The sequence below is a fragment of the Canis lupus genome, chromosome X (genome assembly GCF_011100685.1).
Source record: "Canis lupus familiaris isolate Mischka breed German Shepherd chromosome X, alternate assembly UU_Cfam_GSD_1.0, whole genome shotgun sequence".
NCBI lineage: Eukaryota > Metazoa > Chordata > Mammalia > Carnivora > Canidae > Canis > Canis lupus.
In genome coordinates this window covers 121,766,595-121,778,733 of record NC_049260.1, presented here as the reverse complement: position 1 = coordinate 121,778,733, position 12,139 = coordinate 121,766,595, and the positions used below count along the sequence as shown (strand labels likewise).

General features: G+C 37.7%; 2 protein-coding genes across 3 annotated transcripts in view; one reads left to right on the top strand and one right to left on the bottom strand.

Annotated features, from left to right (window-relative positions):
- The window catches only part of LOC119868539 (melanoma-associated antigen 9-like), a 778,808-nt gene that overhangs the window by 186,577 nt on the left and 580,092 nt on the right, over positions 1 to 12,139 (bottom strand). The window lies entirely within an intron of this gene.
- The window catches only part of GABRA3 (gamma-aminobutyric acid type A receptor subunit alpha3), a 309,088-nt gene continuing 308,265 nt past the window's right edge, over positions 11,317 to 12,139 (top strand). Inside the window, exon 1 of one of the 2 annotated variants that reach the window (XM_038588582.1) lies at positions 11,317 to 11,457. The gene's annotated coding sequence lies outside the window, so the exon portion shown is untranslated. Of the gene's footprint in view, positions 11,458 to 11,778; positions 11,974 to 12,139 lie in introns of those variants that run through there. The other variant, XM_038588581.1, reaches the window with a different exon arrangement.

The window sequence follows — 12,139 nt, the reverse complement described above, 5'->3', positions numbered from 1 at the left end:
TCCTCTGCCTATGTCTCTGCCTCTCTCTCTCTCTGTGACTATCATAAATAATAAATAAATAAAAAAATAAAGTTTAAAAAAAATGTAAATCAGAAAGTATCTAGAGACAAGTGAAAATGGAAACGCAGCATATGGAAACATATGGGATGCAGCAAAAGCATTCTAAGAGGGAAGTTTACGCTGATAAACACCTACAATAAGAAAAAGAGACCTTAAATAAACAACCTAATTTTATACCTCAAGGAACTAGAAAAAGAATAACAAATTAAACCCAAAGTTAGCATACAGAAAGATATAATAAAAATTAAAGCAGAAATAAATGGAATGGAGACCAGAAAGAAAATAGAAAAAAAAATCAAAACCAAGAGTTAGGGTTTTTTTTTTTTTTTTTTTTTTAGATTTTATTTATTTGAGAGAGAGAGAGAGAGAGAGAGAGGGGAGCAGGCATATGCATAAGGGGGTGAGGAGTAGAGGGGGAAGCAGACTCCCTGATGTGGGGCTTGATCCCAGGATCCTGAGATCATGAATTGAGACAAAGGCAGATGCTTAACTGACTGAGCCACCCAGGTGCCCCGAGAGTTAGTTTTTTAAAAAGATAAACAAAATTGACAGATCTACCTAGATTAACCAAGAAAAAAAGAGAGGAGTTAAACATAATTATAAATGAAAGAGGAAACATTATGACTGATACCACAAAATATAAAGAATCATAACACTACTATGAACAATTATATACAAATTGGATAACAGAAAAAAAAAAGAAAAATTCCTAGAAATATATAATCTACTAAGACTGAATCATGAAGAAGTAGACAGTATGAACAGAACAGAGTGAGGATATTAAAGCAGTAATCAAAGATCTCCCAACAAAGAAAAACCCAGGAGAAACAGGTTCACTGGCAAATTGTGCCAAATATTTAAAGAAGAATGAAGGCTGATGCTTTTCAAATTCTTCCAAAAAACTGAAGAGAAGGACCACTACTGAACCGATTTATGAGGCCAGCAATACCATGATACCAGTGCCAGATAAGGACACTACAAGGAAATGAAACTGATGAATATAGATGCAAATATTACAACAAAACACTAACATACTAAATTCAGCAGCACATCAAAAAAAAAAAAAAACCATACACCATGATCAAACTGGATTTATCCCTAGGATGCAAGGATGGTTCAACGTACACAAATCAATAAATGCGATAACCATATTAATAGAATGAAGGATAAAAAAGCATATGATAATCTCAAAAAAATGCAGAAAAACCAGTTGAAATAATTCTATATCTTTTTATGATAAAAACTCTAAACAATTTGGGTATAGAAGGATTGTACCTCAACATATTAAAAGCCACATATGAGAAACCCACAGCTAACATGATACTCAATGGTAAAAGGCTGAAAGCTTTTCCTCTAAGATCAGCAATAAGACAAAAGATCCACTCTCACCACTCCTATTCAGCATAGTATTGGAAGTCCTATCCAGACCAACTAGGCAAGAAAAATCAAAAGCATCCAAATTATAAGGAAGAAGTTAAATTTTCTGTTTGTAGATGACATAATCTTATATTTAGAAAACCCTAAAGTTTCCACAAAAATTGTTAGAATTAATAAATAAATTCAGCAGAGTTGTAGAGTACAAAATTAACACACAAAAATGAATTGTATTTGTATATCTTAAAAGTGAATGATCTGAAAAATAATGTAGAAAACAATTCCATTCACAATATCATCAAAAAATAATATCCTTAGGAATAGATTTAATTAAGGCGGTGAAAGATCTGGACACTGAAAATGATAAGACATTGGTAAAAAAAAAAAAAAAACTGAAGGAAATACAACTAAATGGAAAGAGATCCCAAGTATACAGATCAGAAGAATTAATATTGTTAAAATGCCCATACTACCCAAAGATATCTATAGATTTAATGCAATACCTATCAAAATTCCAATGGTATTTTCAATAGCAATTGAAAACAATACTAAAATTTGTATGGAACCACCAAAATCCCTAAATAGCTAAAGTGATTCTGAGAAAAAGTATCAAACCTGGAGGCATCATGCTTCCTAATGTCAAACTGTTTTAAAAAAGATATAGTAATCAAATCAATATGGTACTAAGAACAGATACATAGACCAATGAAACAGGATTGAGAGCCCAGATAAAAACCTACATATATATGGTCAACTAATACTTGCCAAAGCAGCCAAGAATACTCAATGGGGGGATCCCTGGGTGGCGCAGCGGTTTGGCGCCTGCCTTTGGCCCAGGGCGCGATCCTGGAGACCCGGGATCGAGTCCCACGTCGGGCTCCCGGTGCATGGAGCCTGCTTCTCCCTCTGCCTGTGTCTCTGCCTCTCTCTCTCTCTGTGACTATCATAAATAAATAAAAATTAAAAAAAATACTCAATGGGGGAAAGGATAGTCTCCTTAATAAATGGTGCTGGAAAACTGGATATTCACATGCAAAAGAATAAAATTGAGATGGATTAAATCTTAAATGTGAGACTGGGAACCATAAAACTTCTTGAAGAAAATATAGGGGAGGGCAGCCCTGGTGGTGCAGCGGTTTAGCGCCGCCTGCAGCCCAGGGCGTGATCCTGGAGACCCTGGATCGAGTCCCATGTCAGGCTCTCTGCATGGAGCCTGCTTCTCCCTCTGCCTCTCATTCTCTCTCTGTGTCTCTATTAATAAATAAATAAAATTAAAACAAATATATAGGGGAAAAAAGCTCCATGACATTGGGATTGACAATAACTTTTTGGATATTATACCAAAAGTGCAAGCCACAAGTTAACAAATGGGAATACATCAAACTAAAATGCTTCTGCATGGAAAAAGAAACAATAAACACAATGAACAATGAAAAGGCAACCTACATGGGGATCCCTGGGTGGCTCAGCGGTTTGGCGCCTGCCTTTGGCCCAGGGCGCGATCCTGGAGTCCCGGAATCGAGTCCCGCGTTGGGCTCCCGGCATAGAGCCTGCTTCTCTCTCTGCCTCTCTCTCTTTCTCTATCATAAAAAAAAAAAAAAAAAAAAAAAAAAAACTTAAAAAAAAATCTCCCTGGAGAAAACCTGGACATTAAAAAAAAAATGGCAACCTACAGAATGTGAGAACATATTTACAAGCCATGTATTTGATAAAGGGTTAATATCCAAAACGTAAAAAAATATCCAAAACATATTTTAATAACCTTCATAATATTCAATAGCAAAAACAAAAAAAACAAATAATTCAGTTAAAAATGAGCAAAGGACCTGAATAGACATTTTCTCAAAGAAGATATACAAATGACTGACAGGTACATTAAAAGGCTCTCAACATAAAAAAAATTCTCAATCAAAACTACAATTCAAAAAAGATAAGAGGCAACAAGTGGAGGATGTGCAGAAAGTGCAACTGCTACGCACTGTTGATGAGAATTTAAGTGGTACAGCCATCATGGTAAGCAGTATGGAGATCCTTCAACAAATTAAAACTACCATATAATCCACAAATCTCACTTCTAGTTATATATCTGAAGGAAGTGGCATTAATACCTCCAAGAGAAGTCTGTATTCTCAAGTTCAGTGTGGCATTATTTACAATATCCAACACATGGAAACAATCTAAATGTCTATTGATGGATGAATGGATTTTAAAAATGTGGTATATATATGCAATTGAGGGGATCCCTGGGTGGCTCAGCAGTTAAGCATCTGCCTTTGGCTCAGGGCATGATCCTGGAATCCCGGGATCAAGTCTCACGTCGGGCTCCTTGCATGGAGCCTGCTTCTGTCTCTGCCTCTCTCTCCCTCTGTGCCTCTTATGAATAAATAAATAAAATCTTAAAAAAATATACATGCAATTGAATATTAGCCATAAAAAAGAAGGAAATCCTGACATTTTTGACAATATGGATGGATGTTGAGGTCATTTATACTCAGTGAAATAATCAAGCAGAGAAAGACAAATACTGTATGATTTCACTTATATGTGGAATCTAAAAAAGCTGAACCCATGGAAACTAAGAGTAGATTGGTGGTTGCTAGCGGTTGGGCAAAAAAGGAAGGAACACTCCCAAAGTAATTTTAGGAGGCCAGCATTAATTACCCTGATACCAAAACTGGAAAAGGATACCACAAGAAAAGTATAGACCAATATCCCTGGTAAATATAGATGCAAAAATTCTCAGCAATTATCAACAAATTAAATTCAACAATTAAAGAATCACATACCATGATCAAGTGGTATTTATCCCTGGGATACAGGATAGTTCAACATACAAAAATCAATAATTGTGATACACCACATTAATAGAATGAAAGACAAAAATCATGTGATCATCTCAATAGGTGCAGAAAACGTTCTTGTGAAAAGACAGCATCCTGTCATGATAAAAACTCAACAAATTGGTTATAGGAAAAATGTACCTCAACATAATAAAGATCATATATGACAAAACCACAACTAACATTATTTTCAAAAGTGAAAGGTTGAAAGCTTTTTCTCTAAGATTAGAAACAAGACAAGGGTGCCTACTCTCACCACTCTTATTCAACATAGTACTAGAAGTTTTTTTTTTTTTTTAAGATTTTATTTCTTTATTCATGAGAGACAGAGAGAAAGAGAGGCAGAGACACAGGCAGAGGGAGAAGCAGGCTCCATGCAGGGAGCCCGACGTGGGACTCGATCCCGGAACTCCAGGATCACGCCCCGGGCTGAAGGCAGATGCTCAACTACTGCGCCACCCAGGTGCCCCAGTAATAGAAGTTTTAGCTAAAGCAATCAGGCAAGACAAAGAAGTAAAAAGCATCCAAAAAGAAAGGTAGAAGTAAATTGTTATTTGCAGATGATATAATCTTATATATAGAAAATCACAAAGCAAAATCTGTTGGAACTAATTAACGAATTCATTAAAGTTGCAGGGTTTAAGATCCATATGAAATTAGTTGCTTTCTATACAGTAGCAATAAAATATCTGAAAAAGTAATAAAGAAAACTATTCCATTCACAAAAGCATCAAAAACAGTAAAACAAATTTCAATATTTGATTAAATCATTTATTTTACTAAATAAATTTATTTTTAATAAATAATAAATTTTTATTAAATAAATATTAGTGATATTTATTAAAATTCATTTTATTGTTTAAATAAATAAATTTAACCAAGGAAGTGAAATATCTGTACAGTGAAAACTATAAATTTTGATGAAAGATGTTAAAGAAAACACAAATAAGTGGAAAGATATTTTGTATTCATGGATTGAAAGAATTAATATTGTTAAAAAGTCCATGCTACCCAAAGCCATCCATATATACAGTGCAATCCCTATTAAAATTCCAATGACATTTTTCAGAAAAAAGAAAAACTATCATAAAATTAGTATGGAACTACAAAAGACCCCAAATAGCCAAAACAATCTTGAGAAAGAAGAACAAAGCCAGAGACATCACACTTTCATGTCACATTTTATGATTTCAAACTATACTACAAAGCTATAGCAATTAAAACATGATTTTTTTTCTTTATCTTCAATTTTTCGTAGTTTGAGAATGATATACCTAAGTGTAGTTTATTTTTGTTGGGGGCATTTTTCATGCATGGCGTTCTATGAGCTCCTGGAACAGTAGTTTGGGAGACATTCTCAGTCAATATTGTTTCAGATATTTCTTTTGTTCCTTTTTCTTCCGTATCTGGTATTCCTATTATGCATATGTCACAGATTTTGTAGTTGTCCCAAATCTTTGGATATTGTGTTCTATTTTTTTCAGTCTTTGTTCTTTTTGCTCTTCAGTTTTGGAGTTTTTATTGATATATGCCCTAGTGTAGAGATTCTTTCCTTAGTAGACTGTGTCCAGTCTACTAATAAGCCCATCAAAGCATTCTTCATTTCTATTACATTACTTTTGATCTTGCATTTCTTTTTTTTTTTTTTTGGCATTTCTTTTTGGTTCTTAGGATTTCTTTTTTTTTTAAGATTTTATTTATTTTATTTATTCATGAGCGACACATAGAGAGAGGCAGAGAAATAGGTAGAGAGAGAAGCAGGCTCCCTGTAGGCAGCCCTATGTGGGACTCCAGGATCACTCCCTGAGCCTAAGGTGGATACTCAGCCACCCAGGCATCCTTGGTTCTTTCTTAGGATTTCCATCTCTGTTTACATTGCCCAGTTGTTCTTCATGCTGTTTTATCCATGAGAGCCCTTAGTGTATTTATCACAGTTGTTTTAAATTCTTAGTCCAATAATTCCAACATCCTTGTCATGCCTGTTTCTGATGCTTGTTCTGTTTCTTCAGATTGGGTTTTTTCACCTTTTGGCATGCCTCGTTATTTTTTCTTGGTAGTTGGGCATGATATACCACCTATAAGGAACTGCTCTATATAGGCCTTCACTAATGTGATGGTGAGATGTGGGGGGAAGTGTCCTATTGTCCTATGATTAGGTCTTAGTCTTTAGGAAGCCTCTGCCCTTGGGCTGTGAACTTCACATGTGCTTCTCAGTTCTTTTCTCTCAGGGGAGAATGAGTAGCCTGGGCTGGAATCAAACTAGTGCTGATTGGAGTTGGGTATTTCCTTTCCCCCAGTCACTCTCTGATAATACTCTAGCAGATTAGGCTGTGATTAACTAGGTTCTCCTGAGGGCGGGCCTTGTTAAGAACAGAGAGCTCAGGCATATTTCAAAATGGTTCCTTTTTCCCCTCCCACTGCCAGAAGCCCAAGGGATTTTTTTTCTCCGATATTTATCGTGAGAACCTGGTCAAGCTCTCCGAAGTAAATGTCACAATATTGTGAGGGCCCCCCTATTAATGAATTTCCCCTGGGATTTTTAACTCTCATACTTGCTCACACTGAGCCTCCAAGAATTCATGAAATTGTAATTCAGATTTTCCTACCTTGGCATTGGGTTCTTTGCCAGTTTCAGTGAGGAAGTCTCTGTTGTGAGTCCCTAAATTAATTTCTATGTCTCTCCAGTCTTGGAGGCAGCAGTTTGCTCTGTGTCTTCACCTCTTTTATGGATCCAAGACTTGTGTTTTTTTTTTCAGTCTGTTCAGGGTTTACTTGTTAGAATGAAATGGTGATTTCCAAGTTCTTCACATGGGGAACTGGAATATATATATATTTTTTCTTAAATTTCAGCACTTTAGAGATAACTTTTTTCTAGTGAGAGGTCAACAATTGTATTGTTGTTCCTCAGTATGTTATTTTTTCTAGATTCTTTTAAGATTTTGTCTTTATATTTGATTTTGAGTAGTTTGACCAATTTTTTTTTCAAGATTTTATTTATTTATTCATGAGAGACACAGAGGGAGAAGCAGGCTCCTCGCAAGGAGCCTGACATGGGACGCAATTCCCAGACCTGGGATCATGACCTGAGCTGAAGGCAGACAGTCAACTGCTGAGCTCCCCAGGCGTCCCTAGTTTGACCCATTTATCTGGCTGTGGTATCCCGCTTAGTAGGGGGCTGACTTTCTTGAATATACTAATTAATGTTTCATTATATTTGGAAATATTTTAGGCATTATTTTTCAAACATTTTCCCTCTCTTATTCTTTGCCTTCTGAGACTCCAATTATATATGTTAGAGTTTGAAATTATCCAACAAATTACCTAGGCTCTGTTAATCTTTTTTTAAATTTTTATTTATTTATGATCGTCACACAGAGAGAGAGAGGCAGAGACATAGGCAGAGGGAGAAGCAGGCTCCATGCACCGGGAGCCCGACGTGGGATTTGATTCCGGGTCTCCAGGATCGCGCCCTGGGCCAAAGGCAGGCGCTAAACCACTGTGCCACCCAGGGATCCCTGTTAATCTTTTTCAATCTTTTCTTTCTCTGTAGTTCAGATTGAATAATATTTATTAATATGTCTTCAAGTTAACTTATTCTTTCTTTTCTCATTTCCAGTCTGCTGGTGAGCCCACTCAGGTAATTTTATTTCAGATATTTTCATTTTCAGTTCTGGAATTTGCATCTGACCATTTTTAATTGTTTCTATATCTCTGATATGAGTTTCTATTTGCTCATTTGTTAAAATGTATTGTCCTTTATGTTCATTAGTGTAGTTATGATAGATGACTTAAAATTCTTTTCTGCTAATTCCAACATCTGGTCCACATGGAGCTGTTGTCCCCTGATTGCCTTTTCTCTTGAGTAAATATTTTCCAGTCTCTTTGTGTTCTTTTTCCTAGTAATTTTGGAGTATACCCTGAACTTTGTGAATCTCTACATTCTTTTCTCTAGAAAGTAATGCTCTTTTAACATTTTTTTTTTAATTTTTAATTTTTTTTAGGAGTCTCATGCTCTAATGACTGAGCTAGCCAGGTGCTTTTTTTCCTTTTTTGTTTTTTTTTAAGTAGGCAGTTAACTGAACTGAAACTCTAAACTCTCCCTTGTGGTGGGCAGCAGTGAAAACTGTTTAATTCGTTCAGCTTTATTTAGACTCTTTGGAATCTGTCCCCACATGCATAATTTATGGTTCCAACAGAGATTTGGTTGGGCAGTTTATACAAAGAATTGGGGTCTCCCACTGTGGTGTTCTCTCCATTCTTGAATTTCTCTCATCGCATTCCAGCTTCAGTGGTTATCCTGAATTTTGTCTTCTTGTTCTTCAAGCCACTAGGACTGTGAGCAATTGTGTTAGGCAGCTGAATGGCACTGGCTTGTGAGAGCCAACTGTGTACATCTCTTCCCAACTCTGTGTTGCTGGAATTGGCCGTGGTGGGAATATTTACACTATGGAAATTGAGAAATGCTATGAATCAGGCTTTTATTTATTTTATTTTCCTGAAGAGCCAGTTGTTTAACATTTAACAGCTGCAACACTTACAGTTTTTCTAAGTTTTAGTTACTGTTTTGGCATGGGACCTGCCCACAGGCAAAAATTCCTTAAAAATGGAAATTCACTTTCTTATAATTGTCAATCTTTCATTGTTAACTCTTTCAATTTATGCCTGCTTATGATCAGTTTCCAAAGCATTCAGATTGTTGTTTTATTTTTGTCCAGAATTTATTGTTATCTGCAGCAGGATAGGCTTGATAGAAACTGCTTTATCACTACCAGTAGTGGTCTAGTAAAGTTTTTCTGTGGTTTGCAGTGAACTGAGAACGTTTATGAAAATGCTATTAATTTTACCCAGAGCTAAAATTGTATGATTTAAAAGAATAGCTTTTATTATGAGAATATCTTCATCTAGCTTATTTGAGTTAAAATATCTTTTCTTTATTTTTTTAGACTTTATTTATTTATTCATGAGAGACACAGAGAGAGGGGCAGAGGGAGAAGCAGGCTCCATGCAGGGAGCCTGATGTGGGATTTGATCCCTGGACTCCAGGATCACACCCTGGCCGAAAGCAGGCTCCAAACCACTGAGCCACTCAGGGATCCCTAAAGATTTTATTTATTCATGAGAGACACACACAGAAAGGCAGAGACATAGACAGAGGGAGAAGCAGGCTCCCCATGGGGAATCTGATATGGGACTCCATCCCAGGACCCCAGGATCACAACCTGAGCCGAAGGCAGATGCTCAACCACTGAGCCACCCAGGCGTCCCAATATCTTTTCTTTAAAAAGGATATAACAGATGGCTTATTTGTTAGTATCTTTATTTCACAAAAATAAAGTTTGCCACCATAGTGCGTTGAATAGCATTTCTCCCCAAATTCATGTACACTCAGAACCTAAGGATGTAATCTCATTTGGATGTGTGATCTTTGCAGAATTAAAGATCTCAAGATAAAATCATTCTGGACTTAGGATCGGCCCAAATCTAATGACTGGTGTCTTTATAACAAAACAGATGGGGAAATTTGGTCATACAGAGACACAGAGGAAAAGACAATTTGAAGATTGAGGCAGAGATTAGAGTGATTCTTCTACAAGCCAAGGAATGCCAGGAGCTACCAGAAGCTGGAATAAGCAAGGGACAATTCTCCTCTAGAGCGTTTGGGGGAAGTGTGGCCCTGCCAGCCAGCACTTTGATATTAGACTTTAGGTGGCCTCCAAAACTGTGAGACAATAAATTGTTGTTGTTTTAAGCCATCAAATTTATTGTAAGTTGTTATGGCAGACCTAGGAAATAACACAGCAGCCTTATGTCAGTTCATACATTTCTTTTTGCCATTTTGCTAATCCATTAAATCCAACAGACATTTATGTAAACAAATATGCTTGCTTTATGTAAAACTTACCTGTTGCTTTGGTGGAGAAAAATACTATGGGACCAGCAGACTGAGTGCTGGTTTTGATTTTATCACTAATTCACTATAAGATTGTGTGAGCTATATCAATTTCTCTTTTCTGCAGGTCAATTCTCTTCTGCAGGTCAATTTCTCTTCTGCATAATGAAATGGTTATCTCTCTGGGTCCTTTTAGCTCAGTGACTCTGAGCCTATGGATCCCTAACTCTCTGTATAATCAGTATAGGGGTATATGCTTTAGAAGAAGTGTGTTAGTTGAAGTGAACACATGTTTCTCACTGGACAAGAGTAGAGTATTGGGAATTCGGGGTAGGGGATAAAAATAGCCCACTGTGGGATAAATTTTAAATGCTTACCATGTCTGAGTCACTGTAGGTACATTGAGACCAGTATTTTTATGCTAAACATTGTATGTAGGCTAGGAGTAGCTCTTAAAACATATGCTTATATTCGTATTGCCCTTAAAACATTCAAAATGGAATGTCATGTTGTGATTTGGGATCCCATTTGAGGACCCATCTTTGGAGAAATCTTGAAATTTGGTAGTATTTTTTTCACTATCAACAAATGAATTTCTTCATCACCTGGGATTTTTTTTTCCTGTTTTAGAGCCTAGATTCTTAGGTATCAAAGAGTCTTTCAAGATCATCTACATCTCACCATTCGTTTTGCCATTGAAGATATACGTTGAGAGCCAGATTAAAGAAGTAACTTGTCAAGGTACAGTGGAGCAATTTTTAGAGGCAGGATTCAAACCTAAGTTCCTTTATTTTATTCTTAGCCTAGGTCTCTTTACCCTCTGCTACAATTCTTCTACATTTTAAAGAATCTCCTTCTCTTCTCCGTCCCATTCCCCCATGTGCAAATGCACATGAGGCTCACACACTTACCTATACCTATATTCCCTTCTGAGGTTCTTGAAAGGAAAGCATTGTGGTTCTGCAGCCTGTCTGTTTTGCCTAGAGGGAAGCTCCAATTGACAGTTCTGAATTGGTTTCACACCTACTTGGTGGGGGGTGGAGGTGGCAGTTAGGTCGTTAGGGAATCGATGTGGCTGAACCCTTTCTTCTTAGTGGAGAGGGAATGACAACCTCTTTGATGTAATTTTTTTTTTTAGCTCATTACTGTTCGTAGAGATGGAATGTGAACAGACAGGATTGTGAAACCTTTATTTGGAGCCTGAGCTAAGAAGACACACCCATAGGGATATAAGGGAGACAGACCGCTTGTTTTCTGTCTTGGAGCAGCTAGCAAGCATTACACATCAGCATGGTAATCCATACTTCCTTTATCCTCCTATTCACTGCTCTTACCCTTTTGCTCTCTTTCTCTTTCCCTTGCTTCCTCTGCTCCTCCCCTTCCCTCTGAGCTTCTCTCTATTTCTCTGCTGGAAACCTTAAATAATAAAATACTACTTTAGTCTTTCCTAAAAGCACCACAGATCCAAAGCCTTGCAGCACTGTATTCCGGAGCCCTAGCACAGCCGCGTGCTCAGCACCAGGGAATGGTGAATCTAAAGCCAGCAAGGGGGAGGGGAGGAGGGAAGAGAGAAGAGATAGGGAGAGGCGGGAGAAAGAGAGAGAGAGGGAGAGGGGGAGGAGAGAGAGGGAGAGGGAGAGCGTGAGCGCGCGCAAGCTAGCGAGCAAAGCAGAGAGACGAGAGGGACCAGGAGAGAGACCCAGAGAAAGAGAAGAGGAAGCCGAGCTCTGTGAGGACTCAATCTCCAACTTGTTTCAATACATTCATCCTTCTCTTCTCTCCGCTTCGGGGAAGTGACTGTGGCGCTTGGTAAGGAGCATAGCTGGCCCTCCTTCCCCCTCCCCCAAGCCCAGGTCTCCTTTAGCGATAGCATCTCTCCCCCGTACTGAGAGTCTCCTTGGGTTGGCCGGGGAGGCGAGACACGCTCTGCAGCTGTGATGCTATCCTGGGTTCCCCTGTGGGGCTGGTGGGAGCC